Genomic DNA, 16,683 nt, shown 5'->3' on the forward strand with positions numbered 1-16,683 from the left:
AGATCCAGCTTATTGATAACAAATTATAAACAATGGTAGAAAGTAAACTAAACAAACAGGTAACTGAGATATGCCTACAGTTCAAGTTAAGTTGTAATTTTAAAAAGGAATGTGAAGACACATCTAAAGTAAATTTCCTTAAATTAAGGTGATGAGGCTCACAGTGGCAAGTTAATGCATCAACGATAGCACATATATAACTAGATATAGAAGAAAAAATGTACCATATCAAAGGGAATAGTCATAAGGCTCATCATCACTGTTTTAATTTGTTATTTTTTCATGGGTGGTGAATAATTTAACAGGGATAGGCTCCACAAATTAAACTATTTATGGGGTCGGGAGACATATATACTAAATTAAATATATTACTAAATTATTCAAAAGAATATTAAAACCAAAACATGGGAGAAAGGCAACAAAAAGGTTGAGAACGACAACAATATTATATAGGAGGGGACCACAAATACGTTCCAAATTCCATAACATAATCAAAATGCGTCAAAAAGAAACCATATCAACATAAGAGCTCCTAAGTAATTGATAACAATATAAGAATAATGACAACAACATTTTTTGTCAAATAGTTGCAGCGTTGCTATTGACTCCACAAGGCCAGAAGAGTTCAGCTGTAGCGTGTGTTGAGGCGGAGCTACGAAGCGGTGTTGGGTTGAAAGCTAGATGACTGGATGCACCTTTCAAGAACTTCCGATGGCAACATGCAGCGGCGACGGCATCACTTGGACAAATGTGGGAACGTTCTTGTTAGTGGCGCCATCTGATTTTCCGGCAGCGTTGACTCCATTGACAGCGGCGATCGACAAAGACAGCAATCCGGATTGCTATTCGGCGCTGAAAGTGGAGATGGGGGTTGGGCGAGTGTCTCAATGGTAAGAACACATGGATAAGGGGTAAATTAGGGTTAGAGTGGTAAACTAGTGATATTAAAATTAACTTGGGTTAATTTGGGATGTGGCTTTTTGAATTAAGTGGGCTTTGTGGTCCAACCCAATAAACATTGGCAAATATTGGCAGGTTCCGTGTTGGTAACGTAGTGAAATTGGAGTGAGTGAAACTGAGTTATTACAATAAGTAAGGTAAGGCTTTTATATACAAGAGTTAGAGTAGTTCACTATCACAACATAGATTATTTTTTAGGCAAAAAAATAAAAAGATTAAAGTCTGTCAAAAAAATAATTTTTGATATTATTTTAACTATAAATATATATTAATAAAAATTTTGTCAAAAATAGTATTTTTAACGTATAAGTAATTTGAAAAGAGCTTAATCTTTTTTTTTATAATTATTAGCTGTAAAAAATAATGTTAAAAAAATTATTTATTTTTGTCTTTATTGACCATAAAAATATCCAATAATTTTTTTTTTACAATTATTAACCGTAAAATATACTGTAGAGGTAAATACCAAATCGGTATTCGAAAGATTCTAACATTGACAAAATGGTACCTGAGTTTTGTTATTGACAAAATAGTTCTCGAACGATTTTAAAATTTGACAAGCGTGCCCCCAAGCTCGCCGGAGCACATTTCCAGCGAACATGATTCTGATGTGGCCAATGTGTTTTGATGACATGGCAACCCCCTACCCTAATCCCTCCCTCCCCAACGCACTTCCCCTCCCCCTCCCCAACGCACTTCCCCTTCCCCCTCCCCAACAGACTCTCCCCCTCCCCAACGTAGCTAGCTAAAAAACGTAGCTTTTGGTCCTAAAGAGCATCACTTGAAAAGCGCACCCTATTCTCAAACGCCAAAAACATAGCCTTTGATACAGAAAAGCATAGCCTTTGATAATAGATAATGCTGATGTAGGCATACCCCACTAAAGTGTCTTCGAAGCCTAAAAAGCATAGCCTTAACCTAAGGCATCATAATTTTTTTTTCATTTTTGGCTACACTTTTCAAGTGTACCTGAATGGGTGATCTCTCTCTCTCTCTCTCTCTCTCTCTCTCTCTCTCTCTCTGCCCCTCCGCAACAATGCCGCTTCCACTGAGGACTGGCACATCTCAATGACAGCGGTTGGCGATGGTGGCTTCATCAGAAGAAGAAGAGTAGTTGCAGTGGGTGACAATAGAGCAAGTTAAGGGTCTACGAATATACACCAATTTTCTCTCTCACCACCACCAAACACACCTTCTCTCCGTCATTAACTCCCACAACTAGTTCACTCCCACCACCAACAACAACCAAGCCATGCTCTTCAGCCACTTCCCTCCCTGCGCCTACCACCTCTCCCATCTCATTTGCACCTCATCAGCCTCCATTCTCTCTCAGCCTCTACTCTCTAGAGAACCCTTCTTTGAATAGATGCCCCTTCACTCCGCTTTAATTCAAGTTCCAATTTTGCTAACATCCGGCTCCTTGGTTCTCATGTTAGGGGAAACTAGGTACCAATGGAAGCACGAGATTAATCGCAACATTGGATTTAAGCTCTAGCAAGGAAATGAATTGGAACAATTTAGAAGAATCTCCATTACTCTCAAAAAACTATGTCTTGATCCATGAACTGAATCGAATCCAACCAATCTAAATTGAACTGATCTATTATTTTAGTTTTGTATTGAGCTTTTGAAAAGGGAAAAAAGAGAGTGGAATAGATTCGATGATCTCTGGGAAGAGAGTGGCACTGTGCGGGTAGGATTTGAAGCTACATTGGGGAGGGAGGGGGGAATGCATGAGGGGGGGAAGGACTAGGATTGGGGGGTTTGCCCATGTCATCAAAACACGTTGACCACGTCAGCATCGTGTTCGCCGAAAATGTGCTCCGGTGAGTTCGGGGTCATGCTTGTCAAATTTTAAAATCTTTTAGGGACCATTTTGTCAATAACAAAAGTCAGGTATCATTTTGTTAGCGTTAGAATCTTTTGGGTACCGATTTGATATTTACTTCTATACTATATTATAGACATTTTTTGAAATTTTTTACCATAAAAAACTCAATCATATTTTTTTACATTCATTATTATAAAAGTTAAGGTTTTACTTATTATTGATTTTTAAATAAAAATAACTATAACAATAGACAAAACAAAAACTCCACCTCTATGACGTGAATATACTTTCACTTTCTCATATATAATCATCGTATAAAATTAAATAAGATCTTTGCAATTTTGATCATTGATCACAATTCAAAACTAGTACATAATAGCATTTCTTATGTAGCATTTAATAAGTATATCAATACTAATTAACACCAAGTACCAAAATCAATATTCAATACCATAATATCATATTAATGATTATTTTTTTTCTATGTATAGGGCTATATGAATCACAACTCAAACTCATTAAAGTCTGGAGTCATTAATCAAGTGAAGTAGGATTGTCATCACTTTGAATTATAGGCAACCTTCCATCCAATAGTTGCTCAAGTATTCTTGTCATATGATCTATCTTTTTCTTTAAATCTTTTACATCTGCTTTAGAGTCTTCATATCTTTTTCTGCACATTGAAGTTTTGTTTGAAGATTAGAAAATATGAATGATCTAGGACCCCATAACTATGTAGATATCACCCCAACCCCATAACCACGAACTCGTCTATGTCGTTCAGGTCCAAATACTTCCACCATCACCTCATGTTCATTCATCTCTAATGTTCCTGCATTTACTTGAGATGATAATTCCTTAAGTAAATCCTAAAAAAGATCAAATCAACTAAATAATATCAATAAGAATATACGTGAACATAAATATAAAAGAAAAATGCTTGCTGAGAAAATTATTCACATTAATTCAATTTCTTCGTTGCATAATATAAGTGCACGCATTTTAATTATTTTCATATGCATCAAAGATAACAACTCCTACTTCCCATAATTCTTTTAATTCTTCAATTAAAGGCCTTAGATATATATCTATTGCTTTTTCTAGAGATTTTGAATCCGATATAAGCAATGACAACATTAGATAAGGATCCTTCATGCATTTTCAAGGTGGCAAGTTATATGGAATAAGTACCACAGGCCAAACACTATATTTAGTACTCATATTTTCAAAGGGGTTAAACCCATCACTTGCTAATCCAAGCTTACATTTCTAAGTTCATTAGCAAAGGACTCATGCAACTCATTAAATGATTTCCATGCTTCTAAGTTAGTTGAATGATGTAAATACCCATCATCAATTCGCTTTGCGTCATGCCATCTCATATTAAATGATGTCTTCATAGAAATATATAACCTTTTAAGCCTTGGAGTTTTTCGAAAGTAACGGAAAACTTTTATAAGAATTTTTTTCCTTCTGTCTTTCTCCTCAAACTGTCACCTTGAGGTACCATAATGATCACAATTTTCTTTTTTATCACAATCTTTTCAGAATAGCATACAATCATTAATACAAGCATCTATTTTCTTATAATATTCCTAGCTTCATAGTAAGACATTGGTAGTGTTACCTCTTCTGAAAAGGAGTCATTCAATAACTCAAGTAACATAGAAAGTGATTGAGAAAGTATACGTAAACAATGCATATTGTGAACAATATGAACAACTGTTTAAAAAAAGAAGGTAAATTAATTCAGATTCTTAATTAATTAATTAATATTAAATTTTGAAACTTCAAAAATAAGGATTCACGTAACCCCATTGTCATTTATACGATTACTCCATTGCCGCTTACCATACACTTTTCATCTTCGGTCTACCACCACAAGTCGGTGTCATTGCCGGCGATAGCCGTCCAGATGCCACCGTTCCTCCTCACCCCATTCAGATGCAGCAGAATGCCGCTGTCCTCCTCTCCCCGCAGCCCGTGCAGATGTAACATAGCCACACCTGTGCGTTCCTGTCAACCTCCCGCCTCCATCTCTCCCATTCACGTGTATAGGAGCGCCGCCGCTACAGTTGTTGTCTTGCTATTTTTTTGCCACTCTTTTCTGGCGGCGACATTGCTACGGTGTTGCACCACCCTCTTAGAGTTGTTGTGGTGTCGTTATCGGCTACTGCCGTGCGAGTGATGCCATCGCACGTTCCCATGCACCACTGCGGCTGTATCCATCGAGTACATCCTGGATATAGTTCTTTCTCAGAATCATCCATAAGTTTGTAAAACTTCGCTGCATCTTCATTAGGTTCTTCTATATGCTCTTCATAAGGTTCTTATATATCCTTTTCTATATTCTTTTTATTAGGTTTTTCAATATCCTCTAATACATATCAAACTCCAAAATGATCCCTTAACAGGTTTTTCATGTCATCTTTAAATATATAATTATCCCTACTATCAAATAAACTTAAATAAGGTGACTCATCTTGTAGCGATTCACCATGGTAATACCAAATTGTATAATTTTTCACTATACCATGACTTAGAAGATCAAATTCTACTTGTTCACGAGATTTTCGAAGGCAATTATTATATTTAAAACATGGGCAATATATCTTATCAATGTTTGTATAACTAAAGACAATCTAAAAACTCTTTGACACCTCTCCTATATTGCAAAAGGGCTCTATTCTTAATTTGCATTCAATTCTTATCCATTGAATATATGACAAGTTTAACATATCTAAAAATAATATTAAAAATAAGCACCAAACAGAATAAATACTAAAAACCACAAACCTTAATGAAAAAAAAAAAGTTAAAACTCAAGTGTACTACAATAAAGTCCAAAAAATATATGTCACTTTGTCCATACCAAAAGTTAAAAATAATCAATAGAAATCAGTTGACCATATATAGGTTCATACAATTTGTTCATGAGAGCAATATAATTTTTTTTCTATTTGGATTAAAAAATAAATACAAGATTTTAATTATGTCTATTTGGAGTACATTATAATCTTTTTGAGAATAAAATATTGATGTGATGAGGGGGAAAAACCATCTGAATTTTATTTCTTCTTAATATTAGACACATGTATAAGCAAAGAACTCAAAAATTGTTTAGTTTTATGGAAAAATGATTCTAAAGGACCGTTAGGAAGATTTAATTATTAAAAAGGATCTTTAATATCAAAAATATTAAGAAGGACTAAATTTTTTTATAATATTTAAGAAAAAAAAATAAATCTTTTTATAAGGAGATAAATATATCCTTAACTATTTGTTTATTTATTTTTTATAATCTTTAATATATGTTGTTTGATTCTGAACGCTATATAAATATGTATGAATATTTACTTGGAATTAATTAGTTAATTAATTTATAAAAAATTACTCTAAAAGAACATTAAGAAGATTTAATTATTAAAATATTGATTCTTAACTATTTTTTATTTATTTTTTATAATTTTTTATATTAACAATTTTTATTTTTTTTTAAATTTTTGTAATTTTTATTATTTATTTATTTATTTATTTATTTATTTATTTATTTATTTATTACTTTTATGATCTTTTGTCATTTTTTTCTCATTAGATAAAGATCATAAAAATAAAAAAATGAATAAAAATAAATAAATAAATAATAAAAATCACTAAAATTTTAAGAGAAATAAAATTTATCAACATAAAGATTATAAAAAATAAATAAAAAAATAAAAAATATATTTATCTTCTTATAAAAAGATTTAATTCACCTTTTTAAATATTATAAAAAAATTTGATCCTTCTTAATAATTTTAGTATTAAAGATCTTTTTTAATAATTAAATCTTCCTAACGGTCATTTATAATAATTTTCCCTAGTTTTATTGCACCATAAGTATGAACTAAAAGCAGGCCTTGTAGTTGTAAATGATCCAAATTTTACTCACTTTTTTAACCGTTGAAATTTGAAAAACAATTGAAAATAATCTCTTCATGTAAGTTATATTTTTTTATAAAACAGAAATTGAACACTTCAGAACTATTATTTTCAACTGAAAATATGACCTCTAAGGTGACCCAAGATCACTATTTTAATGTACTAATTTTGAGCATAATCAGTTGAAAAAAGATTGCCTATTATATGTACTTAACATTGCCATCTATTATTGAAGAAAGAAAATCATGATGAGAACGCCCAGGTTATAAGATGAAAAGAACCAAACAAATAAAGACATATATGTCTGAACGAAATCACTTCAAACATGGAAAGAGTCAATTATACTTTCAAATGGTTAAAAAAAATTTAATTCTTTAAAAAATGATAAAAATTTAAAATACATATTCAAATAAGAAGTTGACTAAGAATTAAAAATTATAATAGCGACCAAACTGATTAAATATATACGACAAAGAGAATAAGAATCAATAAAGAGTAAGTGTAACACTTAATTTGGATTATCAGCTTAAGTTTAACATAATAACATTTTAAGAATACAATCACACTTTAAGTTTAACAAAGAATAAGCTTCAATAATAAAAAACACTTGCCTCAACTAATTGACCCTTATTTTATTAACAGCAATTTAAAAGTCATTGATAAAATTGTTTGACCTATAATAAGCAACAAAACAAATAAGGAATAGTCACTAAGAAAAATTCAAACTCTCAAAAGAGAATAAATACACACACGCAAAATCACTAATGAAAATTCAAACTCTCAAAGGAGAATAAATACACACGCATGCACGCACCATATACACACAAGTTTAATTACTCTGCAGGTTTCTATAATTTCATCAAATCTTGAATTAGGTCCTTATTATTTTTTTGTTTTCAATTATGTCCTATACCGTAATTCTTTTTTCAATTTAATTCCTGCCGTGACAAAAACGTTTGAAATAATAGAATATTCTGTTAAAAAAGAAATATTCTCACTATTAGGGTGGCATACTTAATTGAGAACACCTCTATATTTCTAAAATACCAAAAGAACCCTTGGCAATTTGTCCCAAAGTCAGAAAACCCTAACCTTAAGTTCTTCTCGGAACTCCCGTCTAGCTGCATTTCTCCTCTGTCACGTTTTGGTGTTGTCGTCCATCCGTTGGTCGTCATCCCTCTGTGTCGTCCACGGGTGCTCTACTCTGCTCTGCTCTACTCATGCCCTATCAGTGAATGACAAGAGCCCAATTCACCAACGGAGGCTGGGGATTTTTGAGGAGATGAAGTCTTGTGGTGTTATGCCAAATGCAGTTACTTTCACTACATTATTTCCCTCGCTTTTTGACTGGGAAGGCGGTGTAATACCCTACCACATAGAATCTTATGCTTAAATCATAAGATAGAGGTGGTAAGGTATTATGACCTCTAAAAAGTAAAATTATATATATAATATAGTTGAAAAAGATTTATATCTAGGAGTCTTTTTAAAGAAGGTTTAAAACAAAGCATAAGTAGAACAGCGCGTCGCTCACGTAAGCGTTAACGTAATGAAGTAGGATAAGAGAGTTTCAAGATATATATAACAAGGCTCCTGACCTGGCTCACGAAGTTAAAACCGAACAGAGCGTATAAACATATATACATATATACATGAGAATCCCAAAATGACCCAAAGCATAAAAATGACAATCTGTTTCTTCGAGTCAACCTTTCAGAGGGACAAACATAAGATACAAGGTAGAGAATCTATATACATATATAAATATAAACAAAATACGCCCCTAAGTCCTAAGAGTTCTTCGTTTCATCAGAATCTCCAGGATACAGAGTGGTGTTTCTCAACCTGCATCTGAAAAATCACAAATATTATATGGGATGAGAACCGGGGGTTCTCAGTATGGTTAAGGTGCCCAAATATATAATAAATAAGGTCCTGGGAAAGCCAGAGGCAATCCTAGAACGCCGACACCTAGATTATAAAACTTAAAGGACTAAAATAGAAACCATAAAATCAGGGTGAAACCACAGGCAAACAAACAAACAAGTCAAGCACATACAGAAAGCACATATAACAAGTAGGCAGTTAGCAATTAACATGAATAAACAATTAAGCAAGTCAAGACAATGCACAAACAAGCAAATCAAACATGTGCACATGATGCATGCCTGTCCTACGGCTGATGAGTCTCATCTGTCGGTTATAAAGCCCACCCGACATGTCCTGGTAGCTAACTATTAGATAGAATACCAAACACGGAGCAAGTGGGACAACGTCGCAACCCTTGCATCTTACCCACGTATGTGGAGCAGGGAACAACTTCACCCTGCCTCTTACCCAGGCAGTGTTACAGTTCTCGACCCGGAGCAAGTGGCGACAAAACACAGCCCTTGCGTCTTACCCGTAGCCTTGAATTTTCCCAGAGCAAGTGGATAACACCACTGCATCTTACCCGGCTTATTGACTCTTACCCGGAGCAAGTGGATAACACCACTGCATCTTACTTGGCATTCTCGCCTCTTACCCGGAGGCATATTACAATCAAATTCAAGTTCATTTTTATTATTATTCCAATTCATTAGTTCATCTTCATACCTTCTCAACATCTCTATACTTCCTTAACATATACTGGGAGCGAGTGGTCAGTGCCACCGCCTCTTACCCGGTCACCTCTATCTCAAACAATTCATTCCAATTCAATCACCATCATACCTTAACATCATCATTATCATCAACCCATATCTAACTCAATTGAAATTCACTATTATCATCATCATGATTACGTTAGCTCGGTCAACACTTCACAACCCGAAATCACCACTACTCAATCATAATTCGTCATTTTCCAAGCTTACTTCGCCCCCAAGCTACCTTTTCTTCCTAGCTTCATCTCATTACTAGGTATGCTACTAAGGTCTAGGGGTTAAAAGAGTAAAAATAGAGGTTTAGAAGTTTAAAATCATGTTTAAAATACTAAAATTCTATTTGCTAAAAAACAGCGGTCATGCGGACACGTGGGCCACGCGTACGCGTGGGAGTGCATTTTGCCCATCACGCGTACATATTATCTCTTCCGCGTACGCATACATGCCAAATAGAAATGCCCATCCGCGTATCGAGGGGTTCGTGTATGCATGCATTGCAGATTAGTCAAAAATGGCTAGGTCTGCAGAATTTCAGTTTTACATACGGAACTTCCGACGCGCATAACTTTCTCGTTTTAAAATATTTTTCATCCGTTTTTCAAACGGCATAAACTTAACGGATCTAATTTTCATATGAAATAAGTTGAAAACAATTTAGGGATCCGATAGCCGAGTTATGACTCTCCGAAATTTGGCCAAAAACTAGATTTTCTCAACAAACCTTAAACCTCTATTTTCACCAAAAATCAACTCAATACCAACACTCCTCTCATACAAACACCATCACAACATATCATTCTCAGCACCAAAATTTCCACATTCTACCACAGTCAACCATACCTCAAATATTACACAATCTCATGCATAAAAATCCTCAATTAACCAATAAGATTATCAATAATTCACCAGCTACTCATATTCATTCAAATTAACATGTCAATCATCATTACTCATCACTTAACATCATATTTTCATCATAAATAATAATCACCCAACAAACACTCAATCCATATCAACAATTATCTTCAAGAATACTAAACATTTAACACAATCATGCATTCCAACCTATCCTATGGTTATCTAGCCTAAGTTTTCACAAAACCTTATATACTATATACGAGAAACCAAAATTATACCTTGGCCGATTTCCCGATAAACCCAGAATACTTCATGCGTTCCCGCAGCACAAGCTTATCAACACAGCCCCTCACCGAGGAACCTAGCTTCCAAAATCGATCTTAAGCTCCCATATCCTCAAATTAATTCCACTTCTCAACCAATTTCTAATCTAACAACATAATTACCACTATAATTAACATAGAATTCTCTAACTCAATAATTCACAAGAAAATTGATGAAGCTTACCTTGTCCATAGCTCAAGTGAGCTAAACCAAACAAAATCCACAAACTAAGTCGAACATAAACACTAAAATTAAACAAGATTCAACATGGACACACATTGAATTTAGAAATTGGGAAGAAGAAAATCTAAAACTAGGAACTGGATTTCATACCTAATTAATAACTAGACTTTGTAGAGCTTGACGCGTTGGTCGTGTGGCCACAAACGGTGTGGTGATCGGAGTTTCGGATTGAAAGTTATGAAAGTTTGAAAATTGAGAAACTATGAAGTTATGGTTCTTGAGTTTGCTTCTTCATTTCAGCGTGTGTGGCTGAATGGAAGGGAGAAAGAAAGCTGAAACTCTTAAATGAGGATAAGGTGGGATGGGCCTTGGGCCCAATACGGGTCCGGTTCGTCCGGTTCGGCTCGATCGGCCCAATTTTGGGCCAAATTTTTTAAAATTAGTGTCAAAATTCTTATTTTAATTAGTTCTACCTCATTAAATTATAAAATTTATTTTTTAATATCTTAAATTAATAATTAATTTATTCGCTAATTATTTACTAATTTTTTAGGTTTTACAGGCGGCTGAGGCAAAGATGTGTTGTGAGAGATGGTGGATAGGTATATTGCTCCTAAGGATAATCCATCTTCATGAAGCTGCTGAGTTGCCAGTGTGAGTGCAGTGACTTGGACGCACCTTGGGATGTGTTGAAAGAGATGATAAGGTTGAGCATTGAAAAACTGGAGAGGAAAATCGGATGTTCTGATTGCATGTGTTGAAGGAGGTTCAAATGCCATGGGACTTTTCCATGAATTTGTCGATGACAAAGATGTTAGACTAATTGGCATGAAAGCTACTAGATTTGGCTTGGACAGTAGCAAGCATGCTGCTATATTAACAAAGGGAGAAGTTGGAGTTCTGCATGGAGCTATGAGTTATCTATTGTAGGATGATGATGGCCAAATTGTTGAACTAACTCAATTAGTACAAGGTAATTCATTTGACCCATATTGTGTTAAAAGTTTTCTTGTGTCAACTCAGGTTTGTATAATTGTGTCTCAAAAGAATTTTATGCAGCTTGGATTACCCTAGTGTAGAACCTGAACATAGCTTTTTGAAAGATATTGGGCGTGTCGAATATTGTAGCATCACTGATGAAGAAGCACTAGCTTGAAGGTATGATAACATGAGTTTCTTGCTTCATCTAAAAATTTCTTACACAACTATGTATGAAAAATATTTCTCTCTCTTTCCCCTTTTGCTTTGGCTTACTGTTAGTTTATTAGTTGAACTTATTTCATATGAGAATGCTAATTCATTTTTTGGTCACTTGTTCCGAACATATATTACTATTATTTTAGTAATCTTGTCTTGTCTATTACTATTATTTTGGTCTGTTAAGAAATTTGCCCTAGTTACATAATTTAGTCCGTCTTATTTTTCTTTTTTGATTTTAGAGTTGAGAAGTATTACAGGATTATATCTTGATCCTAATTAGTTTTTTTAGAAATCAAGAATTGTTCTTTATTCTGATCCAAAATTGCTATTCCTTTTGAGTAACTCTATAGTCCCATGTATCATAATAAATGATATTACTTTCTTTTATACAATTTTATTATATAAAACTGAAATATTTTTGAGAAAGTGGGAAAGAAGAAAAAACGAGAAAGAAGAGAAATTTAAGTGAAATATGAATTTATTTTAGGTGAAAGCAGGGATATATAGGTAATTTCACATTTTAATAATTTTTTTTACGTTTAACGTTAATAGGGACTAAATTAAAAAAAATTACGGTATAGAGACCCAATTAAAAAGAAAAAAGTCTAAAGACCTAATTGAAAATTTGATAAAATTATAAGAACCTGTAGAATAATTAAACCATATATATATTCAGGTTCTCAAAGTAAAGCTAAATACTCTTATTTGATGTGAGCCTTTGGTGTAGGAGAAAGAACAAATATGTGGTGTGTAAAAATTAAAAAGAAAAAATATGAAGAATTAAAATTCAAATGAGATAGAACATAATATGAATAGAACTCTGAAACAAAACAAACAATAGCATTGTATCACCAAGTCATATAGTTATTTTTTTCTCATTTTTTATTATGAATAAAAAATAAAAAAAACAAACAGAAAAGAGAGCATATAATACTATAATAGTAGCATATATATGTCAGATGAGAGAGGCATTCTATTATATATGTATATAAGAGTGTATCATGTGGTGGTTACCACATTTATCCAAATCTTCTAAACAAAAATTTAACAAATAGAAAAAGGTGTATTATTACCAAATACTTTTGACCTTTTTTTTTTTGAGAAATAAGATATCAGCCCAAATGCTTGAAATATGACGAACAACACAAAATAGAGTAAAAACTTTACTAAAATTACCGATCAATTTACACAATTAGATATGAGAAACAAATTGAAGCCAAAAAGCTGACAGAGCTGGCATTGAACGCCAGTCAAAGCACACTCTTTGGGTGCCTGAATCCCACTCAAGAACCCTCTAGCCCAGAACCAAAGGAAATCACAAAGACTATAGAGGTTCCTTTGAATGCACTTCTGCAGTGCATAAGTTCTGATGACTACTCATCCTCAAGTGAGGATGAAGACAATAGGGAAGAGCAAGTTGTTCATTTTCTAGGAGCTCTAATGAAGCTGAATGCTAAGCTATTTGGTACAAAGCCCCTGGAGAAAGAACCTCCACTGCTTACCAAAGAACTCCATGCTTTGGTTCAGCAAGAGCTACCTCAGAAGCTTCTAGACCCTGGATGCTTTCTGATTCCTTGCACCATAGGCACTATGACCTTTGAAAAGGCTCTATGTGACCTAGGGTCAAGCATCAACCTCATGCTGCTCTCTGTAATGGAAAAGCTGGGAATTTTTGAGGTACAAGTTGCACACATCTCTTTAGAGATGGCAGACAAGACCATGAAGAAGCCATATGGCTTAGTGGAGGATGTCTTGGCTAAAGTTGAAAACCACTACATCCCTGCAAACTTCATTATCTTGGACATAGGAGAGGATGAGGATGACTGTGTCATCCTTGAAAGACCATTCCTAGCCACAGCTAATGCTATCATTGATGTGGCTAAGGGAGAACTAACCCTAAAGTTAGGGGAGGATCACATCTTATTCAAGATGCCTCATCCTAATTCTCCCTCTAAAAAAGAGATAACAGTGCAATACCTGGTGTGCCAACCCTCTCTTTTGGTGCAGAGCTCTGCAGAGCCCCCAGACATCAATTCTAAGTTTGGTGTTGGGTAGCCCTCAACAAGCTCTAAGCACAAAGGTACTAAGAAGAAAGTACCTAAAGCTGGAGGAACAAGAAAGTTCCTACTGAAGGCCTCTCACCTGGCATGAGAGTTGTCTTCACTAAGAATCCAGTCCTGCCACATACAGTGAGACGTGTCCTATCTCTAGAGCATGTAGAGCTCATTCATGAGAGGACAGGAAGAAAATTCACTGTCAGGGGCAAAAATCTGAGCCCATACTCACCTTTGTAAGGAGCTAAAGGTCAAGCTAGTGACTTTAAAAGAGCGCTTATTGGGAGGCAACCCAACTTTACTCAACCATTTATTTTCTTTTTGTTTTTCCTTTCAGTTGTCAAAGTCATGATCATATGCATCAGCCATGAGACAGAATTCATAGCAATGAAAACAGAACACTCCGGAAAGAGTGTTAAAGTTGAACGCCAGTGAGGAAGCCCTCCTGGGCGTTCAACGCCCCAAGAGGGGAGCATTGCTGGCATTGAACGCCAGCTAGGGAGCAGCTCTTGGGCGTTCAAATGCCAGTGCAGAAAAGCAAGGAATTTGGAATTCCGTAGCCTCTCAGGTCCAAGAGGTCCCACAAAAGCTCCACCTACCCCACCTTCTTCCCCATTAATCATATTTTCTCGAGGATGAGCAAAACTCTTAAGTTTGGTGTTGCAAAAGCCTTGCTTTGTGACTTCTACCACTCTTAAGTATAGAAGAAGAGGATGGAGCAAACTAGAGAGCATGCACATAAACTTGTGCAGCCGCCTCAACAGAGACAAAGGAGTGACATAGAAGAGATCAAGCATTAGATCGGATCCTCAAGGAGGAGTAGTAGCCATCATCATCATCCAAGTGAATTCGTTCTCTTTTTCTCCTTGTCTGTTATTTTTCTATTTTCTATCTATTTTATTTTCTATTTTCTTGCTCTAGTTGCATGATCATTTGCATTAATGTCTTAAAGTTGTAAAAATGTTCCATATATCTCTCACCTTGCTTAAATAAAATTTTTTTTTTGAAAAGAATTGAGAGATGCATGAATTTCAAGTTTAAAATAAGATTAGTTTGATTAGTTTGATGTGGTGTCATTTGCTTTTGTTTTCTGAATGTATGATTAAACAGTGCATATTTGAAGTTAAAATTTATGAATGTTGGCTCTTGAAAGAATAAGGAAAAAAGGAAAAGTATTATTGGTGATCTGAAAAATCCATAAATTGATTCTTAAAGCAAGAAAAAGCAGCAAAAAACATAAGAAAAAGCATGTTGCAAAAGAAAAAAAATTATTATGCATGCGAAAAAGAAAGAAAAAAATGGCGAAAAGAAAAAAAATAAAAAGCAAAAAAATCCATTACTGCCCAAAAATGCAGGAAAAGAAGGGCAGATTGAAAAAGCCAGTAACCCTTTAAACCAAAAGGCAAGGGTAAAAGGACCCAAGGCTTTGAGCATTAATGGATAGGAGGGCCTACAGGAATAAAATCTTGGCCTAAGCGGCTAAACCAAGCTGTCCCTAACCATGTGCTTGTGGCGTGAAGGTGTCAAGTGAAAAGCTTGAGATTGAGCGGTTAAAGTCGTGGTCCAAAGTAAAAAGAGTGTGCTTAAGAACTCTGGACACCTCTATCTGGGGACTCTAGCAAAGTTGAGTCACAATCTGAAAAGATTCACCCAGTTAAAGTGTCTGTGGCATTATTGTATCCGGTGGTAATACTGGAAAACAATGTGCTTAGGGTCACGGCCAAGACTCTGAAAGCTGTGTACAAGAATCAAAATAAGCTTAACTAAGAGAGTCAATAATATCATCTGGATTCTAAGTTCCTAAAGAGACCAACCATTCTAAGTTTCAATGGATAGTGAGATGCCAAAACTATTCAGAAGCAAAAAGCTACTAAGTCCCGCTCATCTGATTTTTAACTAAGCTTCATTTGAAACTTAGAAATTTATTGTATCTTAATTTTCTTTTTATTAGTGTATTTTTAGTTTTTTGAGGACAAGCAACAGTTTAAGTTTGGTGTTGTGATAAGCAGATATTTTATACGCTTTTTGACATCACTTTCATATAGTTTTTAGTAGTTTTTATTTAGTTTTTATTAAGTTTTTATAGGTTTTAGTGTTAAATTCATATTTTTGGATTCTACTATGAGTTTTTGTATTTTTGGACAATTTCAGGTATTTTCTGGCTGAAATTGAGGAGCTGGAGCAGAAGTCTGATTCAGAGACAGAGAAAGCACTGCAGATGCTGTCCAGATCTGACCTGCCTGCATTCGGAAGAGTTTTTCTGGAGCTACAGAATTCCAAATGAAGCGCTCTCAACGGCTATGGAAAGCTGACTTTCAGAGCTTTCTAGCAATATATAATAATCCATATTTTTCTTCGGATTAAAAGTCCCAAAACTGGCGTCCAACGCCAGCCTCCTACCCCTTCCAGGTGTCCAGCACCCAAAGAGCAGAGCCCAGCATCCAAAGTCACAAAGAGGACCCCCTAGCTGGTGTTCCACACCCAAGAGATCTCATAGCACGTGGATCTCATCAAAGCTTAACTCGAACACTCACCAAGTGGGCCTCAAAAGTGGATTTTAGAACTAAATAGACTGTTTTACCCTTACTAGTCATCTGTTTAGTATTTAAAGTGTATTTTACATGATTTTCAAAAGACATCATCAGACACCATTCAGCCCTATTTTCATTTTTACTTTGTTTTTACTTTCAATATGAGTTTCTAAACC

Source organism: Arachis hypogaea, chromosome 11, assembly GCF_003086295.3.
Source record: "Arachis hypogaea cultivar Tifrunner chromosome 11, arahy.Tifrunner.gnm2.J5K5, whole genome shotgun sequence".
NCBI lineage: Eukaryota > Viridiplantae > Streptophyta > Magnoliopsida > Fabales > Fabaceae > Arachis > Arachis hypogaea.